The sequence below is a fragment of the Schistocerca piceifrons genome, chromosome 7 (assembly GCF_021461385.2).
Source record: "Schistocerca piceifrons isolate TAMUIC-IGC-003096 chromosome 7, iqSchPice1.1, whole genome shotgun sequence".
Lineage (NCBI taxonomy): Eukaryota > Metazoa > Arthropoda > Insecta > Orthoptera > Acrididae > Schistocerca > Schistocerca piceifrons.
Window position 1 is genome coordinate 46,287,022 of NC_060144.1, and position 14,858 is coordinate 46,301,879.

Consider the following 14,858-nt stretch of genomic DNA (forward strand, 5'->3'; position numbering starts at 1 on the left):
AACCACATTTAAGTGCCTGGCAGAGGGTTCATCGAAACACCTTCACAATTCTCTATTATTCCAATCTCGTATGGCGCGCGGAAAGAATGAACACCTATAACTTTCCGTACGTGTTCTTATTTCCCTTATTTTTTCATTAGTGATCGTTTCTCCCTACGTAGGTCGGTGTCAGCAAAATATTTTCGCATTCGGAAAAGAAAGTAGGTGACTGGAATTTCGTGAGAAGATTCCGTCGCAACGAAAAACGCCTTTTTTTAATTATGTCCAGCTCAAATTCAGTATCATTTCAGTGACACTCTCTCCCATATTTCGCGATAATACAAAACGTGCTGCCCTTCTTTGAACTTCCTCGATGTACTCCGTCAGTCCTATCTGGTAAGGATCCCACACCAATAAAACGCGGTCTTTGGTTAGCATTCACCACAACATTTTTTATGTCTCCCTTCCAATTTAAGTTGTTCGTAAACGTAAAAAATGGTGATTGTAAAAAATGGTTCAAATGGCTCTACTCACTACGGGACTTAACATCTGAGGTCATCAGTCTCTCAACTTAGAACTACTTAAATCTTTCTAACCTAAGGACATCACACACATCCATGTCCGAAGCAGGATTCGAACCTGCGACCGCAGCGGCCCTGTGGTTCCGGACTGAAGCGCCTAGAACCGCTCGGCTTTCGCGGCCGGCTCGTAATTGTAGCTCCTAGGTATTTTGTTGAATTTACGGCCTTTGGATTAGACTGATTTATCGTGTAACCTTAGTTTAACGAATTCCTTTTAGCACTCATGTGGGTGACCTCACACTTTTCGTTATTTAGGGTCAACTGTCAATTTTCGCACCATTCACATATCTTTTCTAAATCGTTTTGCAATTTGTTTTGACCTTCTGATGACGTTATTAGTCGATAAACGGCAGTGTCATCTGCAAACAATCTAAGACGGCTGCACAGATTGTCTCCAAAATCGTTTATACAGATAAGGAACAGCAAACGGCCGCCTATAACACTACCCTGGGAACGCCAGAAATCACTTCTGTTTTACTCGATGATTTTCCGTCGAGTACTACAAACTGTGACCACTCTGACAGGAAGTCAAAAATCCAGTCGATATTCCATAAGCAAACAATTTCACTACAAGCCGCTTGTGTGGTAGTCTCAAAAGCCTTCCGGGAATCCAGAAATACGGAATTGATCTGAAATCCCTTGTCAGTAGCACTCAACACTTCATGGGAGTAAAGAGCTAGTTTTGTTTCACAAGAACGATGTTTTCTAGATCCATGTTGACTGAGTGTCAATAGACCGTTTTCTTCGAAATAATTGATAATGTTCGAACACACTACATGTTCCGAAATGCTGTTCCATATCAACGTTGACGATATGGGCCTGTAATTTAGTTAATTACTCCTACTACCTTTCTTGAATATTGGTGTGATCTGTGCATCTTTCCAGTCTTTGGGTACGGATATTTCATCGAGCGAACGGTTGTGTATGATTAAGTATTGGGCTAATGCACCAGCATACTCTGAAAGAAAACTAATTGGTATACATTCTGGACTAGAAGACTTGATTTTATTGATTTGAGTTGCTTCAGTACTCCGAGGATATTTACTTCTTCGTTACTCATGTTGGCAGCTGTTCTTGATTCGAATTCTGGAATATTTACTTCGTCTTCTTTTGGGAAGGCATTTCGAAAGGCTGTGTTTAGTAACTCTGCTTCGGCAGCACTGTCTTCCATAGTATCTCCATTGCTATCGCGCAGAGACGGCATTGATTGTTTCTTGCCGCTAACATGCTTCTCATACGACGAGAATCTCTTCGGATTTTCTGCCAGGTTTCGAGACAAAGTTTCGTTGTGGAAACTGTTATAAGCATTTCGCATTGAAGTCCGCTCTAAATTTCGAGCTTCTGTAAAAGATCGCCAGTCTTGGGGATTCTGTGTCTGTTTAAATTTGGCGTGTTTGTTTCGTTGTTTCTGCAACATTCTTCTGACCTGTTTTGTGTACCAAGGAGGATCAGCTCGTCCTTCGTTAATTTATATGCTATAAATCTCTCATTTGCTGCCGATACTATTTCTTTGAATTCGCCACATCTGGTCTACACTTGTGTTATTAATTTGGAAGGAACTGAGATTGTCTCTCAGGTAGGCGTCAAGTGAATTTTGATCTGCTTTTTGAATAGGTATTTTTAGTTTATTTTTGGAGGATTTGAGGTTACAATATTCAATCTCGCGACGACAACTCTGTGTTCACTAATACCTATATCGGTTTTGCACAATTTACGACGATATTTTATGCGTACGTCCGGAATTAAACAAAAATTTTCGTCAACATGTCGAAGGTAAATTAAAGTCACCACCAACTTTAATGGTATGAGTCGTGTACGTGTTTGAAATCAAACTCAAGTGTTCTTTGAACCTTTCAGCAACTGTATCATCTGAATTGGGAGGTCGGTAAAAGGATACAATTATTATCTTATTTCAGTTTCCAACAATGACCTCTGCCCATACTAATTCACAAGAACTATCTAGTTGGATTTCACGACAAGTTAAACTACTTCTGACAGCAGCAAATATGCCACCGGCAACCGTGTTTAGCCTATAGTTTCCGAACACCGTTACATAGTTCCCAAAAATTTCGGCTGAGCTTATATCGAGCTTTAGCCAGATTTCAGTGCCTATAACGATTTGAGCATCAGTGCTTTCTATTAGCGCTTGGAGCTCTGGTACTTTCCCAACACGGTTACGACAATTTACAACTGTCATGTCACCGCGCTTGCATTTATCATGCTGTAGTCGGTTTTATAACAAGGCATTACGGACAGTCTGTAAAACAGAAGAGCCACATGTTCGTTTCATGCAAAAGCTACTCATATTTTAAGTGACAAAGTGGAATTCAATAGAGTTTTCTACATCATCTACTGACTATTAATACAATGACTTCATAAAATACGTATGGTATATTTTATATCGTATCAATGGGCAAACACGTCGGCACGTTAGCCTTTGCTTAATACATGTATCTCCGAACAAGAAATCGACAGTGTGTGTAGTAGTACCGTCTGCAAATCTACGTTGTGAGACACAGGAAGAACTGGCTAAAAATGGTCCAAATGGCTCTGAGCACTATGGGACTTAACATATATGGTCATCAGTCCCCTAGAACTTAGAACTACTTAAACCTAACTACCCTAAAGACATCACACAACACCCAGTCATCACGAGGCAGAGAAAATCCCTGACCCCGCCGGGAATCGAACCCGGGAACCCGGGCGTGGGAAGCGAGAACGCTAACGCACGACCACGAGCTGCGGACGAAGAACTGGCATCGAGTTAGTTAATGCTCCCAATAATAGTACAGGTATTGTACTAGACTATAACATAACATGCCTACAGTTTTGAATTTCACTATCAACATAATGCTACTTTAGTAATATACATTTATTCTGCCGTCTGTCGATGCGCTGAGACTTGACTCGCGTGGCGACATGTGTCAAATAGTGTAAAAACGCGATACTTTTTGACTAGTAATGTCGTTGCAAAAAAATTGATTTCCATTGTACGATTATTGTCGATCTGCCGCAAAACTTGGCAGTAGATTGTCTTGATACAAACAGGAAAGTGAATGTTCAGTGATTTTTTTTTTTTGCTTAAAATTTGTTTCATTTTTCTCCGAGTAGAGCATGGGTGTCGCTAATCTGATGACGTATTACGCTGGTAACCATGGGCGCCCCCATAGTTTCGATTGTGCGGTGTGTTATATGACCGTCTGACGTAGCTGCTTCCAGACGCAGCCGAGAAGACAGTGCTTCGTGTAAAAGTCTGGAATGTTCGATTGTCAGCGTTTGTTTTGAAAACATACTCATTGGGATTGTAATCATCGATATTTCAATATCGATACTGAAATCTATGAAACTTCGTAACATCGACGTTAAAGACGAAATATCAGCTATCGATGTTGCCCATTGATAAGACATAAGACGTACCATACGTATTTTGTAAAGTCATTGTAGTAATAATCAGTAGGTGGTGTAGAAAGCTCTATTGAATTCCATTTTATCACTTAAAATATGAGTTAGATTTGCATGAAACAAACTTAGCATGTTCGGATTTAGGTTATTACATGTTCGATACGCCTGCCATCATTGACGATGATGTGGCGCCGAGGAATAGCAAAATTCTGCACGACCCACTGTCGGAACGTCGATGCTGTCGATGAGCTCCGTAATGGCTGTTTTCAGCTCAGCAGTGGTTTTGGGGTAATTGCTGTACACCTTGTCTTTAATATAACCCCACAAAAAGGAGTCGCATGTGTTCATATTCGTAGAATATGGCGGCCAATCGCGGTCCATGCCTGTGGCCTCTGCGTACCCCAGAGCCAGAATGCGGTCCCCAAAGTGCTCCTCCAGTGCATCAAACACTCTCCTGCTTCGATGGGCTACGGTCGCAGGTTCGAATCCTGCCTCGGGCATGGATGTGTGTGATATACTTAGGTTAGTTAGGTTTAAGTAGTTCTAAGTTATAGGGGACTGATGACCTCAGATGTTAAGTCCCATAGTGCTCAGAGCCATTTGAACCTGCTTCGATGGGGTCGAGCTCCGTCTTGCGTGATCCACGTCGAAATCAGGGTCACTTTGGATAATGGGGATGAAATCATCTTCCAAAACCTTCACGTACCGTTCGGTAGTCACAGTGCCATAAAGGAATATCGCACCGATTATTCAGTGACTGGACATTGCACACCACACAGTCACCCGTTGAGGGTGAAGAGACTTCTCGATCTCGATCTCAATTCCCCAAATGCGCCAATTCGCTTACTGACGAACACATTCAAATAACTGTAGACTTGTTCAAATAACTTACCGGTTTGCTGCCGGGTAACGTCGTCGACCACCGCCGATATTTCGACAGTAGTATACCCTGCCATTCTCAAGGCACAACTGCAAGGAGGAAGCGATGTGCAAGGGAATTTAATACCTCGGTTCGCAGAGGAGAAACAAGGAAGATACCACACAGAGATCAAGTAACCGCAGAGTGAACACACAACCAACATCAGAAATATCGATAGTAACTATTAACAGGTGAGGTAGCACTAATTCTGTCCCTCTGTTTTTTGATGAGACACAGAGCCGGATTCCAAGCAGCATTTAAACAAAATCCGCCATCTCTGTTTATAAGGTTGCTTGATAGTTTGCTTTCAACAACTTCCTTAATAACACTATCCCAATAGATGGATTTGCAAGCCAGAATCTGCGTGTTGTTGTATTCTATAGGATGACCGGTGTCAAGGCAATGTTCTGCAAATAGCGGATTTTCTCGGCTGTTGTAAGCGTGTGTGACGCTTATGTTCATCACACCGGTCTTCCACAGTCCTGATTGTCTGTCCAATATATGACATGCCACAACTGCAAGGAAAGACACCAGCCTTACGCAAACGAAGATCATCTTTTACGGACGCCAACGGGGCCTTAATTGTACAAGGTGGTCGAAAAACACGTTGCACATCATATTTCCGCAAAATACGGCCAATCCTGTTGGAAATGCTTCCTGTGTAAGGCAAAAAGGCCGTAGACTTAGGTGGCACTTCGTTGCTATCGTCACTCACCCGTTGCACAGAAGGCTGATAGCGCAACGCACGTTTCATCTGCCTCTAACTATAACCATTCTGACGAAAGGTAACTTCGAGATGTGATAGCTCAGCTGCCGAACTTTCAGGGTCTGAGATACCTGTGAACCAAGGTACGAAGTATTCTTCACCCTGAGCTGGATGGTGACAACTATCAGCTCGTAGATACGTGTCAGTGTGAGCAGGCTTCCTATAAACAGAATGTCCCAACTAAGTCACTCAGCGGCCAGAGCTTGATAAGGCCATTGTCCGTCCTTGCGATTCGCGAGCAAACGTGCAGTTTGTAATTCTACTAACGATGTTGAGAGTCAGTACTGCTTCTGATTTCCCTCCACGCTGGAGATCGAAAGCGAGTAATTATTTTTTGTAAAATTTTCAATGTATATCTCTCTCTCTCTCTCTATTCGTTTAGTCGGTTCCGACTCTTCGTGACCCCATGAACTAAATCACGCCACTTTTTCCTGTCTTGCACTTACTCCCGTAGACCTTCCAGGTTGGAACACATTGCTTCTGCGATGCCATCGATCCATCTCATCCTCTGACGTCCTCTTCTTCTAGTTCCTTCAATCTTCCCCAGCATTGTGTGCCCAAAGTAGGTCAGCTTTTGTTTTAACATTAGACCTTCCAGGGAGAAATCTGGTTCAATTTGCTCCAATATTGATCTGTTGGTTCTCGTTGCAGTCCATGGAACTCTAAGAAGTTTCCTCCAACATCACAATTCGAAGGAGTCAGTTCTTCGCCGTTCAGCCTTTCTAATGGTCCAGGTCTCACATCCATACATCACAACTGGAAAGACCATAGCCCTCGCAATACGCATCTTTGTTGCTAGTGCTATATCTCTGGACCTTATAATCTTGTCAAGGTTTGACATCGCCTGTCTACCGAGCAACAGGCGTCTCCGGATTTCATGGCTGCAGTCGCCATCAGCAGAGATCTGGGAACCGAGATAACTGAATGTGGTCACTACCTCCATGGTTTCTCCTGCTATATCCCACGAATTGGTAGGTGTAGTTGCCATAATTTTCGTTTTCTTCACATTCAGCATAAGACCGACCTTTTCACTTTCGTCTTTCACCTTCAGTAAGAGTGTTCCCAATTCTTCTTCACTTTCTGCCAACAGGATCGTATCATCCGCGTACCTGAGGTTATTTACATTTATTCCAGCTATTTTAATTCCTGTTTCTCCTTCATCTAGCCTCGCATTCCTCATAACATGTTCTGCATACAGATTGAATAAGTACGGTGACAGTATGCAGCCTTGCCGGACCCCTTTCTAAATCTTTATCCATTCCGTTGTTCCATACATATGTATAGCACAGGAGAAATAAAGTGCGTTAGAAGGAAGGTCATCGCAGTTAGAAAACTTACCAAAGCCATTTCGATTCTGTTTTCTGATGTGTATGACCGTATTGTTTATGAAGTTCAAAGCAGTTAGATAAATAAATAAAGGATCTCGTGGTACGGTTGCAAGCCACGTGCACAACGCACTACGTGGAAGGCAAGGAAACTTATATTCGAAGTTTTCTTCCTGTCGCCTTTGGAGAGCCAACTTCTACCCGTAAGACCGCACGTGCTGATTTGGTTAGACCCGGGCATTATTTCCGCGTGTCTACTAAGTTTTTACCGCCGCTACCAAGATTAAATTGACGAGATTTATTTGGAGCCAACTAAGAAACGAAAAAATCACGTTACGTAGAGAACGTTCTTAAGAACGAAGAGCTCTCGGTAGATTTTCACTACGTTTCTCTGACATCACCAGTGAAGTCACGAAAATCGTGCGTGTAAATAAATACTGAGGCAGAGCTGTTAGGCGATGTATTGCCATTTCAGGATGTAAGAGCTTCGTAGTTTCAGACTTTAACTGAGGAAGTTTACCTGCCACGTTGTACAGCCTATTAACGCCGCAATCAGAGCGTGCGGTAATATCACGCGTTATCCTCTGTTGGGGCACAAGAGAAACAATTAGCTCGGGAAGCGGTGAACGCATTTGCACTTGATGTGAGATTTCCCAGCAAACATCCCTGTAATATTCAGTCACGAAACTGAGTTTCAGACGAAGTGAGTGCAGTCTTCATATAGATTAGAAATCATCACTCTAGAATTTTGTGTTTTCTTGGTCATGTGATGGCAAAACTTATTATACATGGGTGAAGTAGTATTAAAAATAAAAAAAAATAAAAGCTATTCAGAGTCGCAGGGTAGAGAAATGAAGACGGGCGGAAACGGGAAACACTGACAGGCACATAATGGTTTTGCACTGATTTGTGGCGAATGTTCCACAAAAACAGAAGTAATATCAAGGAAGTGTAATAAGGTCACTCAAGTTCTCAATGTACATATACAATAGATCAGACAGGGTGCTGACGATGCAAGGAAGTATCGTTGCTGGACGGTCATACAAAGCTGCGGAAGGGCGTGGACAAAATCTGCACTTGAAGTGCACTTGAATCGTCATCATCATCATCATTTTCTTTTGGCCTTTGTCCCACTTGTGACATTACAGCCTTTATCACTGCGATTTTTAACGTGTAAAAGTTTTTTTTTCTGTATTCGCGTCAGTATGTGCGAACTTTTAACATATACCGATGAATGTTGTAACCAGATATCTTTGCCGCGATCCTGAAAAGCGCAGAATATCACGATAGCTATAAACTGTTATACGCTGCTATCGATCAGTAAAATAACGATGCACCTATGTTTCTAAATAACAATTGCCAAGTTTTACTTCTTCAGGGAGCCGCGCCGCTGTCTAGCTGTTCTGTGAATGTGTTGCGAGTCGGACGCAAAAGTATTGTGCTCCATACTGATATAATCATTTTATTGTAAATTTAAGAGTTTAAGTGATTGAAAAATATATGTAGCCACAAACAAGCGAGAATGTGTATCATGAAAATTCGCTCCACCGCCACAATGGGTGGCCATGTTAATGTAAGTTTCCGTTTCATAATATAATACTTGAAGGCTTGAAGTTTATTTAATTTCAAAGAAAATCTCTCAACTTTATTTTCGTTAATTATACTTGTGATAATCTTTTCTGTTTAAAAGATTTATGCAGCTTATGATCCAGCGTGTGTTCTGTCGGAACAGGAGGCTGTCGTGACGACATCGTTATAGTATTTATTCCAAGTTCTTTCAGTTCCGTTTATATGTTCGTACAAATCCAATTAGTTGGTCCCTTAGGTTTCTTTCATGTAACTTCCGTCTGTTTTCTCCGCGCGATCTTCCTCCGAAAAAAAATTTCTGTTCATTTTTTTTAGTAATTTTCGATATCGCGAAGGAGAAAAGACAGCCGCCTCCTGCTCCGAACGGAACACCACGACTTTTCTAACGTCGGAGAGTACCGCACGAATTTTCCGCTAAAAGGTAATAGAATTTCTTAAAGCTGGGTCAATTACACATGTTGCTGCTGTTCTCCGACAAATCTGGTGTGATTAATAGTAATTTATTCTGTCACGACAAAAAGAACCAATTTTATTTTTACCAAAGCAACAAAGCTTTCAATTAAATTACTAGAAAAAAAAAATGATACCAGGCACTTCAACGCGGGGTCGGCCTTCTTACTGTGGCTTTGATGATGTTAGGATCAAAAGGGTAGCTGCATGCCCTTCCTGTCGCCACCCCGTATCCCGGATGTCTGAGTCTAATGTAAACTATGAAATAGTGCGGTTTTCAAATGTCTGCAAGTCGTGTAACTGAGGCGGAACGTGGGGACCAGCCCAGTATTCACGTAGTGAAATGTGGAAAACGCCTAAAAACCACATCCAGGCTGGTCTGCACACGGGCCCTCGTCGTTAATCCGCAAGGCGGATTCCATCCGGAACTGGCGCGCCTACCCGAGTCCAGGAAGCAGAGCATTAGCGCTCTCGGCTAACCTGGCAGGTTACGCACTTTAAATGTGAATACTTGTAAGATAGTGCCTGAAACAAAGAGGAAGAACCCGATTGTATCTGATTATAAGATTAGTGGTGAATATCTCCAGCTCGTCACTTTATATGTGTTCATGGCCAATACAGAGAAACGATGTGAAGTGGGACGATAACTTAAAATCAGAATTAGGAAAAGCGAAGACTTCATCCAGATCTACTTCGTACATACTCCGCACACCACCGTATGACGTATGATAGAGCGCACTACGTACCACTACTAGTCATTTCCTTTCCTACTCCACTTAGTACAAACCTTGCTTGATTTCTCTTATCTTGTCTTCGCGGTCGGTACGCGAAATATAAGTAGGAAACAGTAGAATCGTTGTGCAGTCAGCTGCAAATACCTTTTCTCTAAACTTTCTCAACAGTATTTCGCGAAAAGAACGTTATATTACCGTCCTGCGATGCCCATTTGAGCTAGTTTAGAGGAGCCGTATTCGAAGAATTTAGAGTGTCTGTCATGCTGCCACCATTGTATAACTCGCGTAGGGTCGATGGCGGTAAGATAAAAGCAAGCGAATGGAATAGGAAAGCCAATCGATAATATTCGTACAATGTACTCCCCGCCACGTACATTAGCCTGCCGTAATGGCTGTGGTTCTTTGTGTTTTATATTTTTCACAGGTTTATAGTTTCGGCCGTGTTAGGTAAACGCATGCACCGGTACTTGGGTTACAGTCAACATACTAAACTACGTTACATAAGTTTAGAAGCGGAGGGGACTAAATTGTGTAACTCAGATAAGTACGTTGACTATGAACCAAGTATTCTTTATTTTTGCCGCTAAGAAATCGTGTGATTCCAGCCCGCTTAGAAAGTTTGCATCATCATAAATGAGACTCAGAAAGGTACACTTTAAGGATAGCAGGTCTTCAAGGGTTGAGTAGAAGTTAAATTCACGTGCGCTTGTGGCCGATCTTACACAGAAATTTTATTACGGTCGTCGTAAAATGCCTCACCCTGATACGCACTCAAGCCTTACGCTAGTCTCATCTATTGTTGACAGAGGCGATGAGTATTGATAATTTCCCAAGCTGCCCAGCAAATGTTTTGCCCCGTTTATCCAAATGTTTTCATGTGTCTACGATAACCCCTGCCAGCACCGACGTAGCGGAACAGAACTACAGAAGTATGTGCGTTTAATCGGTTATACTTTAATCTTGGGAGTGGCTAAATCACCGAAAATACGTAGCAATGAACAATATACGTGTACGAATATAAGTATAAATATTCCTTTGTTCAGAATGTTATAAATCTCCGAAAGTTTTCACCGAATGCTTTGAAATGTTGACCTAATGTTCCATTCGAAAACGCGATTGTAAAAACACCTACTTGAGCGCTTTTTATGTACACCATTGTTTGCAATAACATCGAAATTATTGACCAGTTTACTCCAGAGTTTTACATGACATTATAATGAATGTTCTGACGGACATAAGCTATACAGGGTGTACATAAAGTCCGGGAACACTTTCAGTTATTTATTTCACAAGAACTAAACATTGTACAGATGTCATACATATTGCATTTTGAAGAGAAACTCTGAAAGTTTTTTTTTTGCATTCGATATGCGAACCTTGAGTGACCCGGCAGACGTTAATACGGTAATCGAATTCTTGCCATACCCGTCCCAGCATGGCATCTTCGACTGTGGCAGTCGCTTCCCGTATTCTCTCCCGGAGCTCTGCTACATCACGTGGTAGAGGCGGTACATATACCAGATCTTTGATGTATCCCCGCAGAAAAAAGTCACACAGAGCGAGATCTGGTAATCGGGGAAGCCATTTCATGAAACAGTAAACTCCAACACACATAACGCTCGCTCCGGACCTAAACACGCCATGTATGCGACTAGCGCTGACTATCGGCAAATTACCAAACTATGCTGTGGCGGTATACATTTAAAAAAAGCTTTCAGGGTTTCTCTTCAAAATGACATATGAATGATATCTCTACAATGTTTGGTTCTTGTGCAATAAATAATTGAAAGCGTTACCGGAATTTATGTACACCCTGTATATTGTTCATATATATTATTTTTCATTTTTGGTTAAAATTATATATGCTCTACGTGTACAAGAAGAAACAATATATATGGGAGAAACAATTTGCCTAATGATTTAGATGCCCTGCTATCATAGTTAAAACTGACTGCGAGAACGAAAAGGAACCTGACCATTTCCACAGCACAGCAACAGCATTTTATTTCTCGCAGTCAGTTTTAACAGAAAACCTGCGCATGTTGTTTTAAAAAAATAAAATACTTATCTTATGCTCGTCTAAACTTTTAATGGAGTACCGTGTAAAAATTTTAAATAATTCGGTCAAGAAATTTAATATATTTATATTAATCATTCTAACATCTCTAAAATTTCTTGGCCGACTTATTTCAGATTTTTGCACGATATTCTAATAAACGAGCATAAGATAAGTTCTTTTTGTTACTTATTAAACCACAGTGCTTAGGTTTTCTTTTAAAACGGAATGAGAGAAAGAAAATGCTGTTGCTGTGCTATACGGTACTGTGGAAATGGTCAGGTTCGTTTCCTTTCTCGCAGTCAGTTTTAACTACGGTAGCACGGTATTTAATTCATTAGACAAATTGTTTCTCCCATTTATATGTTGTTTCTCCTTGTGCAAGTAGAACCCATATAATTATAAACAAAATGGTTCAAATGGCTCTGAGCACTATGGGACTTAACAGCTGTGGTCATCAGTCCCCTAGAACTTAGAACTACTTAAACCTAACTAACCTAAGGACATCACACACATCCATGCCCGAGGCAGGATTCGAACCTGCGACCGTAGCAGTCGCGCGGTTCCGGACTGCGCGCCTAGAACCGCGAGACCACCGCGGCCGGCAATTGTAAACAAAAATTATGAACACAGGGCCGGCCGGTGTGGCCGTGCGGTTCTAGGCGCTTCAGTCTGGAACCACGAGACCGCTACGGTCACAGGTTCGAATCCTGCCTCGGGTATGGATGTGTGTTCTGTCCTTAGATTAGTTAGGTTTAAGTAGTTCTAAGTTCTAAGGGACTGATGACCTCAGATGTTAAGTCCCATAGTGGTCAGAGATATTTGAATTTTATATACATAGATATGCGCCGTTATTTCTTCCTCGCAGTCGGTTTTCGCAGAAGACAGGAAAACTGTGTTTGTGGCTTATCGGCTTTTGATTAGAATTGTACTACGGAATCTGAATGGTGTGGACTTTATAATATGACCTGTTTGTAGATAGAAAATATGCGAAATACTGTCACTGCAGCTACTGTCACAACAGATGTAGCAGAAGCAGGAGAGGTCTGTGGTACCCTGTATACCAATGGTCCCAATCGATATACCCAGCGACTTCAGTTCCCAGTCAAAGTTTCGTTGGCATCAACAATGCCCAACAAGGACGGAGAGAGGGGGGAAGAGGAGGTGCAAATAGGGCGAGGAGAGTCTATGGACACAGAGAGGGGAAAGGTGGAGGGGGCAGGAGGAAATGGACAGAGAGAAGCGGGAGAAGGATATTAGAACGTATATCAAATTCGCATACTTACTTAGCAATTGCGACGCCATGGTCGGGTTCGCCTCTATAAAGTAAAAGCGGTTCAATCCCAACAATAACTGGCAGTGCAGAATGGCTGTGGACCTCGTTGCAACTAAAATACTGAAACTTTCTGGCAGATTAAAACTGTGCGGCCGACCGAGAGTCGAACTCGGGACCTTTGCCTTTCGCGGGCAAGTGCTCTACCATCTGAGCTACCGAAGCACGACTCACGCCCGGTCCTCACAGCCTTACTTCTGCCAGTATCTCGTCTCCTACCTTCCAAACTTTACAGAAGCTCTCCTGCGAACCTTGCAGAACTAGCACTCCTGAAAGAAAGGATACTGCGGAGACATGGCTTAGCCACAGCCTGGGGGGTGTTTCCAGAACGAGATTTTCATTCTGCAGCGGAGTGTGCGCTGATATGAAACTTCCTGGCAGATTAAAACTGTGTGCCGGACCGAGTCTCGAACTCGGGACCTTTGCCTTTCGCGGGCAAGTGCTCTACCGACTGAGCTACCCAAGCTGTGAGGACGGGGAGAGGGTTGATAGAGCACTTGCCCGCGAAAGGCAAAGGTCCCGAGTTCGTCTCGGTCGGGCGCACAGTTTTAATCTGCCAGGAAGTTTCATACCAGCGCACACTACGCTGCAGAGTGAAAATCTCATCCTGGAAACTAAAATACTGTTCAGAAGCTTGTGCAGTATAAATGTAGATGGCGCTCAACCCGTGAGCGGGCTTCTGACCCGACTCAGCGTTCCGTCTGCCAGGGCATTAGGAGGGAAGTGTGGCGAGCCCTTCGTTCCCACTGCCTTTTACTCCCGGAAAAGTTTCCCAGTTTGATAGGAGGCTGAGTGGAGCGCGCACAGTCACGTGGAGAAATGGAACGAAGAAAAATCCCGCCAGGGCCGGTGTCCAGCGCCCTACCCGCTGGACCGACACGACCAAAAATGTCTGAGTTGATCGGCATACAAGCAGCGTCATGCCTGATTTAAAACTCGAGATTTCGAACATATTCAGTACGTCTGAAGCAGAAAATGGTGAACATCATCGAAAGCTGGATCCTTAAGATACGGACATAGTGACGTGTTTTTGAGGAAGACGACGCGTGTAATAGAAGGAATGCAGAGCGATTACAACCCATCGGGTTTCAACTTTCGGAAACGCAAAATAACAATAGCTGCAAGGGCACGATGCTTGCGTGGGGACAGGGACAAGTAAATGTTTGGCACAAAGACCTGTGCCGTGACGCAGCAGCGGCAGCGGCGGCGGCGGCGGCGTGCGGCGTCTTACCGGCGACGGTTGTGGAGGTGTGCGACGTGTGGCGTGTCCGCGTGTGTCGGCGGGGGCGTCGCGACGGCATCTTTATAGAGGCGGCGGCCGGCCGGCGGCACGTGGACGCCGGCGGCGCGCGGCCTGGCCCGGCTACGTCACGCGGGGCGCGCGAGGACCGTGGCGTCGGAAGGGGGGGGGGGGGGCTCTGCGCCTGCGCGCTGCGCTGCCGGCCCGCCGGTCTGATGCACCGCTGACGGCCCCGCAGTCATCTCGCAATAAAACAATGTGCTACACTACTAAACCCGTGGCTGTGACCTCCACATATACAGGGTGTTACAAAAAGGAACGGCCAAACTTTCAGGAAACATTCATCACACACAAAGAAAGAAAATATGTTATGCGGACATGTGTCCGGAAACGCTTACTTTCCATGTTACAGCTCATTTTATTACTTCTCTTCAAAATCAAATTAATCATGGAATGGAAACACACAGCAACAGAACGTACCAGCGT

The 14,858-nt window shown here is 43.4% G+C and overlaps 1 protein-coding gene across 1 annotated transcript in view; it reads right to left on the minus strand.

Moving 5' to 3' along the window:
* Positions 1–14,491, minus strand: part of LOC124805003 (juvenile hormone esterase-like) — a 163,304-nt gene extending 148,813 nt beyond the window's left edge. The window contains exon 1 of the mRNA XM_047265402.1: positions 14,364–14,491. The gene's annotated coding sequence lies outside the window, so the exon portion shown is untranslated. The remainder of the gene's footprint in view (positions 1–14,363) is intronic.
* Positions 14,492–14,858: the final 367 nt, after the last annotated feature.